This window comes from Aegilops tauschii, chromosome 3 (genome assembly GCF_002575655.3).
Source record: "Aegilops tauschii subsp. strangulata cultivar AL8/78 chromosome 3, Aet v6.0, whole genome shotgun sequence".
Taxonomy (NCBI): domain Eukaryota; kingdom Viridiplantae; phylum Streptophyta; class Magnoliopsida; order Poales; family Poaceae; genus Aegilops; species Aegilops tauschii.
In genome coordinates this window covers 297,501,288-297,520,798 of record NC_053037.3, presented here as the reverse complement: position 1 = coordinate 297,520,798, position 19,511 = coordinate 297,501,288, and positions in this window count along the sequence as shown.

The following is a 19,511-nucleotide window of genomic DNA, read 5'->3' as shown; positions in this document are numbered from 1 at the left end:
CACGCATTGTCTCACACCTCTCTTCCTAATCGACGAGTATGATTCTAGCAGAGCATTCTGTAGGATGCCCCTTAAAGTTAGGTTGGATGAATAGTAATATCAGAGCTAAAGGGGTTACCTTAGTCCGAGAACCTAGGGTTACAAATCCTAGCCGGCTTTGTCAGTGTACATAGAGTCCTTCACAGTTATGCTATCTTTGTCTTGTACGACTAGTCATCCATGGGTCTCCCTAAATGCGCCACGGGCCGACCAATGTGGCGCAGGACGGAACCGAACGAAGGGCCTCACCTCGACCCACCGGACCTCACGCGGTGACACACCCTCTGCCCCCACGTCTCGTTATCTTCTCACACCCACACATACCAACACAGACACCACACAAAAAAATATATTCTCCTGGTGCCTCTATCCACTCCCCCTTGCATATACACACTCAAGGGAATCTCTCGCCGTGACGTCATATTCGTCTCTCTCTCTCTAGACCACTCTCATTTCTCGTGCTATCTCTCCCACGCCCCCCCTGTCGGCCCCTCTATCCATGCCTCTCTCGAATACGTAATACACACACATACCTCTCTAGGCCCTGCCAAATGCATCAACTACACATTCACACATGTTACATCACGTACCCCATTGATCTAAAAAGCCCTCTCTTCACGTTTATTTTGCATACAACATTCCTTTTGAATAAAGTGTGGCCAAAAAAATATTTTAGAATTTCTACATATATACAACATTACAAAGTTATATGGAGGAGTATGAACGCTTGCATTGCATGGTGCCCACATTGATATTTATTCCGCACTGTGAATTTGTATATTTTTATACTATATATAAAGTTAGTCATAATAAAGAGAAATGAAGAGCATCTCTCTCTCTCCATCGCATACCCCCCCTCTACGCCCCTTTCACGTACGCACACAAACTATCTCCAGGTCCTCTAAAAGTAAGCCCCCAGCACATTCACGCATGTTTCATCTTTCTCTCGCTATATATACAGTGACGATCATTGTATTTGAAGCGAAAGCACGATACGTACATTGGACTTCAGAATCCACTCATTACGGTCACCATTTACGTTTTGTGGTTATTATACAGTCACGGGCTCACCGTACAACTCTGTATTTGCTCAAGACAGGCACCTCTAGTGTTGCATCACATTATCTCACTACCATCGGGCCCACCTGTCGGCTTGTATCTACTCTACATCTACACTCTTATAAAATACTAGCAAGATGCCCATGCGTTGCACGGAACATCAAGATGCATTTGTATGAGTAGTTTATCTTGTGGGAGAAAAGGATGAACAAGGGAAGGCCTTATTTGCAAGTGTGGAAAGGGGTGTGGGTATCTTTTTGCAAAATTGCCATAGTTTCCTTCCTATCCGTCAGATATAGATCGGACAGCCTATATTGCAGGATGGCAGGCACACGATCATCACCGACTATGATTTTTACAAGAGTAGGGATAAAATACACTCTTATAAAAAACAGAGTTGGTGATGATGGTGTGCCTGCCATCCTGCAATATAGGCCGTCCGATTTATATCTGACAGATAGGAAAGAAACTATGACAATTTTGCAAAAAGGTACCCACACACCTCTCCACATTTGCAAATAAGGCCTTCCCTCGTTCATCCTTTTCTCTCACAAGATAAACTAGTCATACAAATGCATCTTGATGTTACGTGCAAAAAATATTGGATGGTGGTTCGAAGTCATGACCGCGGGCACAGCGGACAAGGTGGCCTTGTATTGGTATGCTGAGCCGTCTGTTTTAACACACATGAGCTGGTGTGGTGATTATACACACACGCACGCATGCACATGAACTGCATGCACGCAACACTCACACGAACACATGCACCCATGCACGCACGCAACACTCACACATACACACGCAGCCACTCACACACATAACACTCACATGCACACACGCACGCATGCATGCACACACCAGTACGCCACACGACCAACACACACTCTCACGCTCAAGTGCTCAACCTACACGTGCATGCGCACACATCAGGCCCTGACAGACACATACACAACCAGGTGATTCCCGCGCACGGGGTGGAGTCTTGTCGCACCTGCATAAATTTGTGTTTATCTGACATTTTCCCTATGCGAACTGACAGGTGGGACCCACAAGGAACATGGTCAATTTAACTAGTCAACATGGTGCCACGCAGACTATTTGGCCAGTCAACAGAGTGCAATCCGATGCTGAACCGTGAGCAAAGTGACCGTATAATCACCGCAAAACGTATATAGTGACTGTAATCAGCTTATTCTGAAGTTCGGTGAACGTATTACGCTTTTCTCTCTGCAGGCCCTCCAAAACTACATCTCTACACGTTCTCGCATGTTACATCTAACAACTATGCAATACATCACTACTACTACTACACTCTAACACAATAAATCATATGTGTTTTTAGTTTTACTAGATATCATATTGTTACTTAATTATTCAGTTTGCATACATTAAAATTGCCTTTGAAATGTATGGCCAGTATGATATACCGCGCGGGAAAAATCCCGCCCTTTCCTGTTTAATCGGGTTTGTATGGATGGATCGAGCGAAACAACAAAACTATAGTACTATATACAGTACAAGTGACAGTTCACTGGGCCGTCGTGTCGTGTACTCCTCCGTCGTAAGAGTGGAGCGCTCGCTTTCATAAATCTTCTAGTCCCTTTCACCAACATATGGGGCATCAAGCTACCGGGTCCATGTGCCATACCGGAATACAGTGCACAGCAGCCGGGGTGAAGCACCAGTCATGGCGCCGGCATAGTAATGAGCAATGAGGCGTCAAATCACAAAGCTGCACCTTTCCCGCAGTTAAGTTGGAGGGACGAAGTAATAATGCTAAAAAAAAGAAGTTGGAGGGACGAATCAACCATCATTTCACTCGTTGCTGAATCCGCTTCTCCCTCATCTTCTTCAAGTTAACCACGTGTTGCTTCTGCCGTTGTTCTGCCTCATGTGGGAAGCGGATCGGCTTGGTAAAGCACTGACATGTGGGACCGCATGTTAGCAAACCGTCAGGACAACGTCCTCTAAACATAAGAAAACTCCCCTGCCATCCGCGCGGCAAAATCACCTCCTTTTTACTAATCTTGATTCTATAATTTTTTAGATCAATATAATTGAGATTTGTATAGATAGCACACAGGAGCAAAACCAAGTGGTACGGTTAAGGGCATCCACAATGTGTAGCCAAATGTGAAAATAGCTTTTGGCATCATGGGAACCATTGTGGACGGTGTTGCCAAAGCCAAAAGGATGGAACCGAAGCTCCCTGATTGATTGATTGAAGGAATAGAAAAATGCAACGTCTCTCGTCTTTCTCACGTGCTTGGACGCATGTACAGTATAGAGGACAGAGTCTACTCCCCTGTCCCTTCTATCACAAATCACAAAGCAGTGAGGTGTCAAATCACAAAGCACGGACGAAGCAACCATCATTTCACTCTTCGCTGACTCCGCTTCTCCGTCGTCTTCTTCGAGAAACCATCTCACTTCACTAAGCTGGACGGACTGTGTACGAGTAGTACTAGTACATTTACGTGTCTTTTGGTTCAACAGACTTCCTGGATGCAAATAAGGCGGTTGTCTCGGCTTGCAGGCGGCACTTGCGAACGACTTACCGTGGTCTCCCTCAATGGTGTTCTACGTCGAACACATTTCGCCAAACCACAACGTTCGAGATATTGTCGACGTCACCGCAATGGGGAAGGAAGTCAAATATAGTTACTACCTCCATTTTTTTGTACACAAGGCCAGTATATCAAAATTAAAATTTGCAAAAGGCCACTAACACTAATCGAGGTAAATTGATGGGGTTTGCCTCGTACTAGCAACCAAGGACATTAATATCCCCTGCATGCATGCGGAAGTGATGTCACGCCCAATATGTGATACTATCCTAAAGAGACTCGAAGGTCCCACCCAGGATAGAACCGCATATTGACACGCTTTTGCAAGGTGGATATCATTACATCAACATTACATAATATATGGGGATACATACAAGGCATACAAATGCCGCAAGAATACATCAATACATCATACATAAGATCAACATCCGACTACGGATGAAACACAAACAGAAGCTCAAACGACATCCACCCTGCTAGCCCAGGCTGCCGACCTGGAACCTATCCCCTGATCGAAGAAGAAGCAGAAGAAGAAACTCCAAAAACAAGTAACATCGCTCTCGCGTCATGATCATCGCAAAACCTATACCTGCAACTGGTGTTGTAGTAATCTGTGAACCACGAGGACTCAGCAATCCCATGTCACATCCCTAGCTTCTGACATTGCACTAGGCTAACTTCATGTGTGCATCATGTTTAAACTTTGAAAGAAACTTGAAATGGGGATTGCCTAAACCCTAGCATTAAAGGAATTCACTAGGTTCAACCAAAATATTTCCAGTAAATCCAAATGGATAAAAAATGTTCATCATTCTTGGAAAATGCTGGAAACAGTAACCAGAGGTGATGCACATTTTTCCATGACATATTTGGGCTCTGGATTAAATCATACTCTATTTGCATTTGGGCATTTAAATGCTATTAAATATTTTAAATGCTCAAATAATCATAAACTAAAATGTTTACTGTAGGATATACTCCCAACAGTGATCATGAGTAGTTTTATGATTTTTGGAAGTGTCTAAGTATTTTTAATAAAGCCCTAAAGACTACAGAATATTAGAAAACAGAAACAAATAAAAACAAGAGAGAGAAAGGAGTCTTACCTGGCGCTTACCTGGCCTGGCCCAGCACGGCCCAGCCCACTCGCCTGGTGCCAGTCATCGCCTACCTCTGCCAGTAGGCAGAGGAGGGACACCGCGACGCCGCCGCGCGCGCCACAGCGTCACCTGCTTGCCGCCCGCGCCTCTGGAGGATCTGGACGACGCCCACGTCGCCCGCTCGACCGCCCCGACACCTCATTCCCCCCTGCTTCTCTCTCTCGCCGTCCCGCCGACGTAGTCGTGCCCACCGTGCTCCCCTCGCCTCCCCGACGTGTCCACGAGCATCGCCACGCTGCCCACGTTCCCTCCGTCGACTCACACCTCGCCGGAAGCCCTGCTCCATCGTCACGGCATCGTCTTCAACCTCTCGGTCGCCGAGATCGCCGGCGACCTTCCGTCGTCACCAGCCCCTCCCCGAGCTCGACGAGGCCACCGCTGCACTCACGGTGAGCCTCTCCATCTAACCCCGCTCCCCGTTTCGTCCCCGGCACGCCGTAGACGCCGCTCCACGGACGTCCGAACGCGCCACCGTCGAGCTCGTCGCCGGCGCCACTTCGGCCACTCCCCGGCCGCGCCACCGCCGAGCTCGTCGCCGGCGCCACTTCGGCCACTCCCCGGCCGCGCCACCCCCCACGGTTGGATGCGGACGAGCGTCCGCATCCCGTAGCTGTGCTCCGCGCGCCAAACGGCGCCCCGTAGGGCAAACCCGTGGCTCGCCGCCGCGTCTGGCCTCGCCGGCGGCTAAACGCCGGCGAGTTGACCCCGTTTGACCCAGGCTGACCCCCTCCCCTGAGTCAATGACAAGTGGGGCCCGCCTGCAAATTAACCTGGGTTAACTTTTAATTAATTCTAAATTAGTTAGTTAACTAACAGTGACACTAACGTGTGGACCCCACACGTCAGGTTTGACCTGGACGACCCCGCTGACCAGCTGACGTCACAGTGATGCAGTGTTGACGCAATAACTCATTTCTGGATTTATTCTTATATAGGAAATTCCAGAAAATGCACAAAACTTCTAAAAATCATAGAAAATAATCTATAACTCAGATGGAAAACATTTATATATGAAAAAAGATCCAATCTATCCATCTGTACCATTTTCATGCATGTTGGAACAACTTATGGCTGCTGTTTAGGCCAAATCATATAAATGACATTTAAACCCTCACATATGGAGTTTGAATTTGAACCTAGGGTTCAAACCAACTCCATTTAGCATGTTGCTAGCTGCATTAGCTCAATTCATAGCATATTGCCATGTCACATTCATGCATCATATTGTTGCATTGCATTGATTGTGTTTCCTCTCTGTTGCCGGTATTTGTCCCCTCTCGGTAGACGGTGTTCCGGCGTTGTGATCGTTGACACTAATGAAGACTCAATGCTATCTTCAGAAGTGCCAGGCAAGCAAAACCCCCCTTGTCCATTCCGATACAAACCCACTCTCTCACTCCTGCTCTCTTTTACTGCATTAGGACAACAACGATTCATATGTTACTTGCTGCGGTAGTTGAACCACTTATCCTCTGCATGACCTGTCATTGCCACAGTAAATAGATGAAACCCACTAGCATGAGTAGGAGTTGTTTGAGCCCTGATGTGCCTACTCAATCATACTTGTTTGTCGTGCCTGCTATTGCTTAGAGTTGTGTCCGGTCTGATTCATCGGGGATGAATTGGAATAGTGGTGAACATGTCCTACTGTGTGAGAGCTAAGGGTGTGAACACGATTTGGTAAAGGTAGCGGTGAGAGGCCATGTAGGAGTACATGTTGGGTTGTCTCATTGAAACCGTCCTCAGGAACTGAGTTCTGTGTTTGTGATCCATGAACAGTTACTACCACACATTGGGCTCCGGGCGCTCCAAGCTCTCTCGACTTATTAATCAACCTGATCTCTGTCCAGGAGTTGCAACTAGTTTCTGGTGTTTGTAGGTAGTGTTAGTAGTCTACCAAGTGGCACCCGGTACAGGTGGGCTTGGGACAGACTAGGCACCGTGGCACGGTGTACCAAGCGTAGATCCATCCATCGAGGTGGGCTTGGGAACCCTGCACACATCGTTTGGGGCCGTGAGCGACACCCCGGCCGGATCTCCTTGCGGATGGAACCCGAATAGGCGATAAACCTGGACGAGAGACTTGTGTGGTTAGTCAGGTCGTGGCCGACTCCCTCGCCAGGCTTCCGCTTGAAGGTTGCCGAGGTACACGACGTGTACATGGTGGTAAGTGGCGAGAGCGTGTGTGAAGAAGTACACCCCTGCAGGGTTAATATGATCTATTCGAATAGCCGTGTCCGCGGTAAAGGACTTCTGGGTTGCTTGTACAGTTCATAGACAAGTGAAAGTGGATACTCTAAAATGCGCAAGATAAGCGTGAGTGCTATGGATGGCGTTCTCGTAGGGAGACGGGAGCGGATCCATAGTGGTGTATTGATATGGTGAATATGTGGACTCGTGTGCGCCACCTCAAAAGAGTTGCTTGCAGTCGTAGTTTAGGTTAGCCACTGAGTCAAAGCTGGCTTGCTGCAGTTAAGCTCCACTACCCCCTTTGTTGATACCGATGCATATGTAGCTAGTTCTGATGTAAGTCTTGCTGGGTACATTTGTACTCACGTTTGCCTATTCCATGTTTTGCAGAGAGACGTCAGTCTCGCTAGTAGTTCCATGTGGACTTCGACGTTTAGCTTGATACCTCAGCTACGATCTTGTGCCCTCGGCAGGATCTAGTAGATAGTCAGGCTTCTCAGCTTTTTTCATTTATAGTTGTCTGTACTCAGACATGTTAAGCTTCCGCATGTGTTTGACTTGTATGCTCTGAATGTTGGGTCATGAGACCCATGTTTGTAATATCTGGCTCTTCGGAGCCTAATGAATAAATACTCTGAGTCATAGAGTCTTGTTGTGATGCCATGTTGTATTTGCACATATCGAGCATATTGTGTGTATGATTGAAATGCTTGGTATGTGTGGGCTCCGACAACCTAGTTGTTTATCCTTGGTAGCCTCTCTTATGGGGAAATGTAGTCTTCTGCTTCCATGAGCCATAGTAGTCCGGTACAGCCCGATTCACCGGAGTCCTGCTAGCCTAGCACTACTGCTCCGGACACCTGACTGGCCGGCATGTGATTCACTTCGTTCCTGTGTCTGTCCCTTCGGGGAAATGTCACGCGGTGACATCTGGAGTCCTGCCTAGCCTACTACAGCCCGGGTTCCCGGAGTCCTGTTAGCCCAGTGCTACAGCCCGGATTCACATGCTGCTGACCGACACGTTCGATGTTGATTCATGTATGCCTGTCCCCATATGTTAGTGTCGCTTTGGGTTCATGACTAGCCATGTCGGCCCGGGTTCTCTGTCATATGGATGCTAGCGACACTATCATATACGTGAGCCAAAAGGCGCAAACGGTCCCGGGCCATGGTAAGGCGACACCCGTGGGAATACCGTGCGTGAGGCCGCAAAGTGATATGAGGTGTTACAGGCTAGATCGGTGTGACTTAGAATCGGGGTCCCGACATCCCATTACCATGGGTATCAAGACTAGCAAAGCTTAATGGGTAGGAAAGGGGTAAAGTGGTGAGGTTGTAGCAGCGACTAAGCATGTATGGTGGCTAACATACGCAAATAAGAGCGAGAAGGGAAGCAACGGAACGGTCGTGAAACTAGCAATGATCAAGAAGTGATCCTGAACTCCTACTTACGTCAAACATAACCCAAAAACCATGTTCACTTCCCGGACTCCGCCGAAAAGAGACCATCACGGCTACACACACAGTTAGTGTATTTTAGAAGAGTTTACTTCAAGTTAACTACAACCGGATATTAACAAATTCCCATCTGCCACATAACCGCGGGCACGGCTTTCGAAAGTTCAAACCCTGCAGGGGTGTCCCAACTTAGCCCATGATAAGCTCTCACGGTCAACGAAGTATATTCCTTCTCCCGGGAAGACCCGATCAGTCTCAGAATCCCGGTTACAAGACATTTCGGCAATGGTGAAACAATACCAGCAAGACCGCTCGAATGTGCCGACAAATCCCGATAGGAGCTGCACATATCTCGTTCTCAGGGCACACCCGATAAGCTAAGCGTACAGGTACCAACGTAACCCAAGTTGCGAAGGGACGGTCCCGCACGGTGCTCTAGTTTGGACCAACACTCGGAGGAGCACTGGCCCGGGAGGGTAAAATAAAGATGACCCTCGGGAGCGCGACTCCCAAGGGAAAAGAAATAGGTGATAGGCAAAAGTTAAAACCAAGGTTGGGCCTTGTTGGAGGAGTTTTATTCAAGGCGAACTGTCAAGGGGTTCCCATAACACCCAACCACGTTAGGGACGCAAAATCCGGGAACATAATACCGATATGACGGAAAACTAGGGCGGCAAGAGTGGAACAAAACACCAGGCATAAGGCCGAGCCTTCCACCCTTTACCAAGTATATAGATGCATTAATAATATAAGAGATATTGTGATATCCCAACATAAACATAATCCAACATGGAGCAAACTTCATCTTCACCTGCAACTAACAACGCTATAAGAGGGGCTGAGCAAAAAGCGGTAACATAGCCAAACAATGGTTTGCTAGGTAGGGTGACAAAGGTTAGAGGTGGTTTCATGGCAATTTGGGAGGCTTGAAGAGCAAGTGATAGGTAGCGCAGCATGGTGATAGAACGAAGCAACTAGCATAGCAATGATAGTAATGAGATCCAAGGTTATGGTCATCTTGCCTAAAATCCCGCTAGGAAGAAGAACGAGTCCATGAAGAAGATGAAGCCACGAAGACGACCGAATCCTCACGATCGCAACGAAACAGGAACTAACGAGAAGGAGCACAACCGGAAAGAAGCAAACAACACGGTAAACACTCAACACATAAACAAGACATGATGCTCAACCAAGTATGATGCATGACAAGGCTGCATGAAGCTACTCATGGCAAGAGATGATGCATACAAGAACAACACATCAAAGCAAGTTTAAATGAGGCCGGAAACAACATATAACAAATCCGGTAAGTCCCCATATGCAAGTTTCGAAATTGGTCCAGATCTGAATAAACCTTATGTTCAAATTATTAAACGGCAAGTTAATATGCACCAAGATGATCTACACGAAATTCTAGTCAAGTTACATATAAAGTTTATTTAGTTCGGAGCTACGGCCTAGAAGATGTGAACAAAACAAGTTAAACATGGCATTGATGCAAAATGCATTCAAACATCAAGCAAACACCTCAAAACAAGGATGCAACAAGTTAATATGAAACTACATGCAAAACTAAGAAAGTTTCATATAGAGCATGCTCAAAACGGAGCAACGGTTCATCACATACACTCCAAACAAGATATAACAACAATCTGTCCTCAACAGCAACTAGGCATCTTGCAAACATCATAACAACAGGCTACAACACCTCAACATGAAAACAAAAGGCATGGACGTGATGTACAGGTAAAGCACTACAAAACATGAACACTGAGCTATCTCCAGAAACCACTGAAACATGCTCAAAAGGACATGGCAAGATTGGAAATAATAACAGTTTCACAGACTCGGCAGAAATTACTGGACATGGCAGAAATAACATCAGGTTGCAAAGTTTAGAGCTATCAAACAACATGCTACAGGAGCAGATCATAGCAAAAAAAGGCATGGCATAAATCTACTAATTGCATAGAACAGAAGTCCCTTACTGATCACGAGCCAAAAAGGCACAGAAGATATGATGGCACCCATGTAAACATAGCAAGTTTCATAAACAGATTCAGACTTGGCAGAAAAACTGAGCATGGCATAAACAGAATTATGAAGGCATCTTTGTGAGCTCAAATCACTCATCACAAAGAATTTCATGGCATGTGAAGGCATCCAACAGTAATATGGCATAATTCTGAAGCTAAGCATGGCAAGATAAAGTTCATAGGGTGCATGGATCACTAGCTAAACACATGTCAAAATTGAACTTCATGTTAACAGGCTGACAGCAACATTATTTAGCAATTTGAGAGCAAGTTTGAAACAAGCTACAGTAGGCTATAAATGCAACAAAGGCCATGGATGGATACATCATAATATGTATAACAAAACACCCTTAGTGAACATCTCCAGATTACGCATAGAACTCATGGTGACAGCAGGTTTACATGGCATCACAAAGTTACAGCTACAGACTTGGCAGAAATGACTAAGTCACAGAAATCAGCAACATCACGGAGGCTACTTTGCAAACTTCTGACAATCAACACGTGGTATATAATGAAGATTGGATTGCACCAAAGAAAACACGGCATATTGTAGCTCATAACACCTGTAGACATTATGCTCAAAAGAAGATCACACAAAAAAATACAAAAATAACAAATGGGCAAGTTCTGTTAAACTACAGCAAGCAACATCACATAGCAGTCTTGCAATGATGATTAGGGCATCAAGATGGACTCAAACAAGCATGGCACAATGGAAGAAAATGAAGCGCATCTCACAGTGAACATTTTGACATATCATGCATGCAAAATGGAGCTACGAGCAGGAAGTTATAGCAGGTCAAACATGTGCACATGATGTTGAAAATCTGGGGACACGGAGAAAATATACCCTGCCGGTTCTAGGGTTTGCTCGGCACGGATTTCGAGGAGGGGCCGGAGTAGTTGCCGGAGACGATGGGGACGACGGCCGGAGTCGAGGGAGAGGTCGGGGAGGCCGGGGAAGGGCGGATCCGGTCATCTCCCGACCAGCTCCGACCGGAGGGACCCATGGCGGTGGCGTGGACGACGGGATCCGGGCAACGAGGGCTCGCCGGAGATCCATGGCGGCGGCGGCGCTGCTGTCTCGGGCAGAGAGAGGAGGGGGGTCAGGGAGCAGGGAGAGAGCGGAGAAAGGAGGAGCCGGGTCGGGGAGAGGTCGACCTGGCGGTCCCCGGAGGCAGCGAGGTCGCCGGAGGGCGACGCGGCGAGGCTCGCCAGGAGGAGGCGCTGCCGAGGCCGAGCAGGGTCGGGCGGCGCCTGGCGGAAAGGAGCAGAGGGACGCGCGAGGCGCTCGGGCCCGTCGCGGCCCGGGGTGGGCCTCCCGCGGGCCTGGCGAGCCGCGGCGGCGCTGGGCTGGCGTGGGGAGGCCGCGTGGCGGCTTCCGGTTGGTCCGGCAGCGCGCAGGTGGCGATGTGGAGGCGAGGGATTGGCCTGGGCGATGTGGCGGCGGTTTTTGGTGGTGGCGGCGGCGAATCTGGCGGTGACAAGTGGCGGGCGCGGGTGGCGGCGCCGGATCCAAGGAAGGAGAGGGATTTGCTGCGGCTGGGAGGTAGGGGAAGGTAGGGTTAGCCAAATTTGGCATGGGGTGTGTATATATATGGAAGAGCCTAGGGTTAGGAGGGTTTTCGGAGCCCTCCTATCGCAATCGAACGGTTCCGGTCGGAGGGGGGGTTTAGTGGGCTGGACTTGGGCTGTGTAGGAGGCCTTAGGCTGTGAGAGAGAAGAGAGAGGAGCCCGGCGACGGTTTCGAAGACCGAAACGTCCGACGAAAAGCCGGCAACGGTGCCGCTACGAATAAGGGTTGGGCTATCAAACGGACTGCGAATGAGATGAAATTTGGCAGGCGGCCTACCTACACTATAATAAGACCACACGCCAAGTTTCATCCAATTCCGAGAACATTGAAATGCCACTCACGTAACGAGGTCTGAGAGGTGCAACGGGCGCGTGCGAGTGTGGATGTGCTCAGAACGGACAACGGAGAGAACCGGCGGAACCCGAACGGATGCAAGTTTTGAAAAACATGCAGATGAAATGCAGATGATGACATGGAAAAATGCAACACGCAAGCAAATGACATGGCAACAACGACGAATAACTGGAAGACACCTGGCGCATCGGATCCGGGGCGTTACAAGTGAGAAGGTTGGTTTGCATGGCGCTGCATTAATCAGGCGATGAGGAGTGAGATGGTTAGCTCTTTGGGCTTTGGAGAAAAAATACGCATTAATTGACACGTGAAACGAGGATTTGTATCGATTAATCCCGCGAAGGAAAACCCCGCCTTTCTTTTTTAACACTAGTACCCCTAGTACGTAGTACTACGTACTTATCCTGTTTGGGTCTAGGCCTTGCATTGCCATACTTCGCCACACATTTTTGCCAAGCTTGCCTAAAGTTTTCAAAATGAAAAGGAGGTACACTTGCGCACGGCTGTCGCGGTTGCACCGCACCCTCACACGGTCGCTCCTACATGCCGCGGTCGCACCGCACCCTCACATGCACAGTCGCTCCTGCACGCCGCAAACCCAACCAAGGGAACGCACCCTCACTGACACATGCTGTCGCATGTGAACAAACCAAACTCAACCATCCTACCGCTGACACATAGTTTTCGTTCATAGAGTATGTTTATCCAACCGCATGTTGGGGAGTATCCGTACGGCCCGTGCGGTGGTCTGTTGGGGAAGAAGAAGAGGTGAGGAAGAAGGGTTAGGAGACGTAGGATATTCATCCAACCGCCTGAAATGGTAGACTGACCCAAGTCAGGCAACTTGCATAATAATATATGTTTTTACACAGCAAAAGATCCATAAAAACAACAACATAAAGAAAAACTATCACTGCTCGCGGAACGAGACGGCCTCATCGTCTTTGGCTGCCGGCGCGAACCAGCCGTAGCTGCCGACGTGTGTCTTCGCCCCGTGGTTGTCCTCGGCCTCCAGCTACTCGTTCACGTGGAGCGTGCGGGCGCTCTGCATGGATGAGAGCACCGCCCGGTTCAAGTCGAGGACATCTTATTCCGCCTGCAGGAGGGCCTCGATGGCAGGGGCATCCGCGCGCTCCGCGTCGAGTCGAGCCTCCGCCGCCCGGTTCAAGTCCAGGACGTCCGGTTCCGCCTGCAGGAGGGCCTCGATGAGAGCAGCATCCGCGCGCTCCGCGTTGAGTTGAGCCTCTACCGCCCGGTTCAAGTCCAGGACATCCGGTTCCGCCCGCAGGAGGGCCTCGATGGCAGTGGCATCCACGCGCTCCGCCTCAAGTTGAGCCTCCGCCGCCCGGTTCACATCCACGACATCCGGTTCCGCCTGCAGGAGAGCCTCGATGGCAGCGGCATGCGCGCGCTCCGTGTCGAGTTGAGCCTCTGCCTCCCGGTCCTCCTTTAGTATCGCCAGGTTGAACCGCTGGTCCGCCTGCACCATGGGGGACTCGGACGTCGGCACGAAGTCGACGTCCATCGTCTCATACCCATCGGGGGCCTTCTGCGCCACGACCTCCGCCATGAACATTGGATAGGCTTCCTCCTCCTCGTAGCTTGGCTCCAGAGAACTCGGGGATTGGCCCGCCGCAAAGCGAGCTTGGGAACGGAGGTCTCTAGCACCGACCGCCGCCGCGATTTCTGCGCGGCGCTCCGGCGTCAGCATCTTGTAGTATGTGATCTTGCGGTGCACCATGGCTTTCTGGCGAACTAGGGGACGCTTGATGCGGGCTAGGGGATCGAAAGGTGGGGGAAGGGGCTGGAGATTAGGTGTGGTTTTAGGGCAGTGGCTGGCGTAGGCCGAGCAGCGAAGGTTCTGGTGTGAATAGTGGTTCCGGTGACGACCGGTCAATTGGTTTTGACTGCACATTGCTCTTGTCGCGTTCGCGTTGCAGCCCGGCACGCTGGACCCTCCACGTCGCTCACCAAATGGAACGCGCTTCGTCTTTCGTTTTCGCTTGCTTGTGGGACCACAGTTGAGAGCAAACCGACGTCCCTCCCCCTCCCCCCCGCGTCATTTTATGCGGAGTAAATAAAAACAGAGGGAGTATACTACGGATGAGGATCCCCTGACATGGCCGAACCCATTGAGTAACTGACATGCGGGGCCTAGCAAGCATGGGGTCCGCCAGTAAGTGACCGAAAGGGAGGGTAAGGCAGGGATATGTATGTGAAAGGAGCTTCCAATGATATAATTTTCACATTATACATCTCATGTACTATTAATCTTGTCAATAGTCAAATGCGGTTTTGAAAAACGCATTAGAGCATGGTTAATAATATAGCCAGTCGATGGCTATAAGGAACTGCCATGTCATCTATAGCCATCATCTATTATATGCACTCATACAGTAGTGTGGGCTATAAGGTTGGCTATTTCCCGCAAAAAAAATTATAAGGTTGGCTATTGTATTAGTACTTTTTTCCATCTCCTCTCCATCTCTTTCTTCATATTTATTGTACGTATTTAACTAGGAATGCGTATATAGCTAGGCTCTTGCATGAGAGCTCACTCCCCTTACTTTTTCACATCTCTCTCCTCCACATAGGCCCTATATAAATGGAAGGAGGGAGTACAACTATGAGCACTGCATACTCTAGTACAGATGTTGTCAGTACTCCACTAGTACTATTGGACAGGGAGCTTAGAAAGTTACTATTGGACTGGCTATACGTGGCGAAATCCTAGTAGGAAGAGCATGCGCGAGAACAAGCACATTCACGTGGTTGAAAACAAATTGGAAACCATCTCGAGTACAAATCTAGGAGTACATATGAATCTAACAATATTGATTGGGCGTTGTAGAATGTTGATACTTTTTTTTTATCAAAGTAGAGATACTTTGACTACACTTAAAACTTATATGTAAACTAGAAAGGATAGGAGGGAGTATATTGTACGTTCAAAAACGAAACGAACATTGAATACCCTTTATATATGATTTGCAGATGCTATGATCACCGGTTCAAAATTTTGAATCCGCCTTAGGTATCACACATGCCCCCACTCGTTCTCTCTCGATTTCATCTCGGGGTCCGGAGATCGATTGAAAGAGGACTAGGGTGGGTACAATACAATCGTTTCGCTTATGAACGTACAATATACTCCCTCTGATCCCCATAGACCCCCCCCCCCCCCCCCGCGGGTCATTTCTATCATAGAAACAGACCAAACCTTTATCTCCTTGCACGACACGCAATTGATCTCTGAACATCAATCGATCTCGTCAACATGTGTCGGGGCATGAACTGAATGGGATGTCAAAACTAAGACGCGAAGCGACACGTAGTGGAGGCAAAGTGAAACTTCAAACGAACCGTTTGTTTGTATGCATGTCGGACAAATTACAAATAAACATTGGAAATACAAGCATGTCTAGGGCCACATGCGAATGATACTCGGCGGAATGTTCAAATGAGGCATGCGGGAGGATGGACTCGACCGGAGGGCGACACGATCGATGGAGAAGAGGGTTGGAGAGGAATGAGAAATAAGCAAACGCCACATGATTATACTTGAACGGCTCAAATAAACAATAAGTTGTCTCGCTTGGCCTACATAGTGAAAGGCCTAATGCGCAACGCGGCGCACTGACGCTCGAATATGGCCGGCAAAACAGGGAAACCGACATGTGGGGCACACCTGTCGGGATGACGTAGCGCAAAATAGTCCAATGGAGGAGCTGGCCCACGACCTCCTCGCCACCGGCAACCGTTCATGTGGGTCGTGGGGGCCAAAAACGTGGCGCAGCTCCAGCATCGCCTCTGGATACGGCGACCGCGGTGAGCAACATGCTCATCGTCGCTAGACACGGTTGGTTTCAGTGTGCCGAGGGTGCGTTAGTGCTGTGGCATGACCAACAGTATGTTTGGTTTGTGCCCAAGGTTGCCCCATCAAAGCATTGGGTAGCCAAAATTTTGGTTGAGGTTTTGGTTGCCCATGATTTGGCCGACATCGGCAAGAAAAATGAACTAGAGTTGGCTAGAGTTCATTGGCATGCCAACAAATGGCAACCATCCATTTTTGGGTCATGACCAAAACCTCAAAAAATGGCAACCATCCAAACAAATACCAATCTTTGGGTCATGACCAAAATTTTGGTAAGGTGCACTTTGGCCACAATCCAAACACACCCCAACACCCGGCTCGTCGAGGATGCACGGGGCGCCGGGACGCGTCCGCTGAGTGGTGTAGCGCGGCCAACTGCATCCTCAGGACCTGAGACCATGCCGGGTCGTCTTGCTTTTTCAATGACATGTGTCAATCGCATGTGAGCAAAGGGCATCTCCAACGTTGCCACGACCGCAGCTGACTCCCTGGCACACCAAAAACCCTCGTCCCTCGTGCCGTCGCGTGGTGCATTCCCAGTCGGCGCCAGCTGCCCGCATTCATGTCGTCCGTCTGTATGCCGTTGTTAAGAGGCTCGGTGCCCGAGGAACCAACTCCGTCAACTTAATGACGCACCAGGACGCTTGGCCTCACCGGAATGCGCTACTTAAAGTGGCAACGCCCAGCTAACCTCCACACCATAGCGCATCGTCCTCCTACTTGGCACCACATCCGCCATGACCACAAGCACGAATGCTCTGCGGGAGAGCTTGTCTTCGGGGATGGAGCTCGAGGTCGCCGCCCTCGCTCAAGTCGCCGCACAAGCGGTGGCCACGCTGGCGGCCGATGACGGGAGCACCGTCAGCCACGCGTCCTACTTGCCGCCGTCCAACGTCCGGCACCGCCGAGGTTGGAGACTCCTCCGAGGATGAGTAGGGCATGGGAGGCAGCAGGGCATGGTGTACCAACTGGCCGGTCCGTCTCCCGTATTCTACTTTTCCTCGCCGGAGACCGCACCTTCACTTCACGGGTCTTGAACCCCGCCCCCATACATGGAGATCGCAGATGGAGGACGTCGGTCGCCGCCGTAGAATAGGTTTAGGGTCGGGTTTCTTTTATTTTTCTGTCCTATAAAAGTTTGAAATGTAATGAAAATCTATCGTGTTCACAATACTATAGTATATTTTAGGAGTACTAGCAAGATGCCCGTGCGTTGCACGGAAGATCAAGATCTTGTGGGAGAAAAGGATGAACAAGGGAAGGCCTTATCTGCAAATGCACAATCACGCATTTCACATTTTTCTACATCTACGGGAACCTATGAAAGGGTTAACATAAATTGCCTCTCTCCCCTCCCCTGATTTTCATGGTGGTGGGCCCCTCCCTCCCCCCAATCTACAATCAACAGCTCACACATTTCACATTATGTTAATTACGTAACTGGGACTACGTAGGTGTATCATTACTCGTCCTAAAAAACCCAACTAAGCCAACCTCCCAGCATATCGTGCGGGAAAAGACCCGGCCGCGCCATTTTAGTCGGGATTACCGGATTACTAGTAGTACTATCGATGGATCGCGCAAAGCAACAAGTTTTTTTAGGGGGCGAAGCACCTAGTTTAAAAGGAAAAAAGGCGGTACACTCACAGCACCCCTGTCGCGGTCGCATTGCACCCCACACACATTCGGTCCTACACACGGCTCACGCAAACGGAATGCGCTTCTGCTTGCCTCTTCACTGACACGTGGGACTGCACTTGGAGAAACCGGCTATGCGCCAAACTCCCCCCGCCCACCGCGCGAAAATCCTCCCCCCCCCACCCAAAAATTCCCCCCAAATCATAGATTCAAACGCCCTTCGGCCAACTAGCCAATAATATTCCCCAAACCCCCTCCCCCCCGTCCCCCTCCACTCCATTCGCTCCGCCAAAGCTGCCCTCCCCGCCACGCCGATACGTCAGCGCCGCGGTTCGTCGAGGGGACGCACGGCGATCCTCTCGCTCTCACAGTATGCTCTCGTAGACTGCCGTCCTCTAGCCGCGCCGCCACCGCTGGCGACGTTCTTGTGGAGGCGCATGGCGGTCAGCGCCGCCACCACTGGCGACGTTCATATGGAGACGCACGGCAGTCAGCTTCTCCCATGGTACGCGCATTCTAGACTGAGGCCCCGTGCATGTCGGTGTAGCGTTGAATGTTAGCTGATAGACGCTGTTAATCTCACTGTTTGCCGAAGTAGTTTACAGTCAATATGCTCTGCTTAAGAAGCTCCCTTGCCCTGTTTTGCACTCAATCTGCTTAGCTGAGATGGCATGCCAAGGCCGATTAGTTGCTAAAATATCCTGCCATATATTTATTGTGACGTAGATTGCCATGGTCTAGTAGCCAATCTGTTAGGTGAAATAGCTCTACACCGTTTTATACTCGATCTTTGTTGCTGCGATGGCCTTCGATAGTTCGATGACTGTGTGCTCGGCCTCATTGACTGCTGAAACTGCCTGCCATAATTTAGCACTCAAATCTATTTGCTGAATTAGCTTTACATATATTTCGTTACTTAGATCTGCTCGTCCAAATATCTTGCCATAGCTTTAGACATCGACCTAGGTATTTTCTTCTGGACTTCATAAAAAAGCATATATATTTTTCCTGTAATATCTAGTAGAAGAACTAATTTGTATGTCTAACAGATGGACAGGACTTGGATAACTTCTGCTTGAAGATTCTCCGCTGCATATGTCGAGGGGGTTGAAAACTTCATGAACTTTATCAGAGCTAAGTACGGTGGTCCGAAATCAGATGTGCTCTGCCCGTGTAGCAGTTGTATGAATTCAGTTACAAGACCCCAGTCAACTGTGCAAAATCATCTACACTTGTATGGGATGTCGGTCACATATACTAGGTGGGTTCATCATGGTGAAGCTGTGAACGTCAATGTTATTGACTACGTGGAAGCAGCAGATTACCATCTTGATCTGCCTGATGCTCAGGTGGAAGAGGAGGAGGAGGAGGTGGTGGCGGAGCCAGTGAGTTTGACCAACATTGAAACAATGCTACGGAATGCTCGTGCATTCCGTGAACTTTCACCTGCAGAAGAAAAACGGTGGGCCCGCATGTTGGAACAATGCAACGTGGCTGTCACCCCAGGAAATAAGCTGTCAGTATTCTCAGCTATGGTCACCTTTCCTCAGGTGAAGA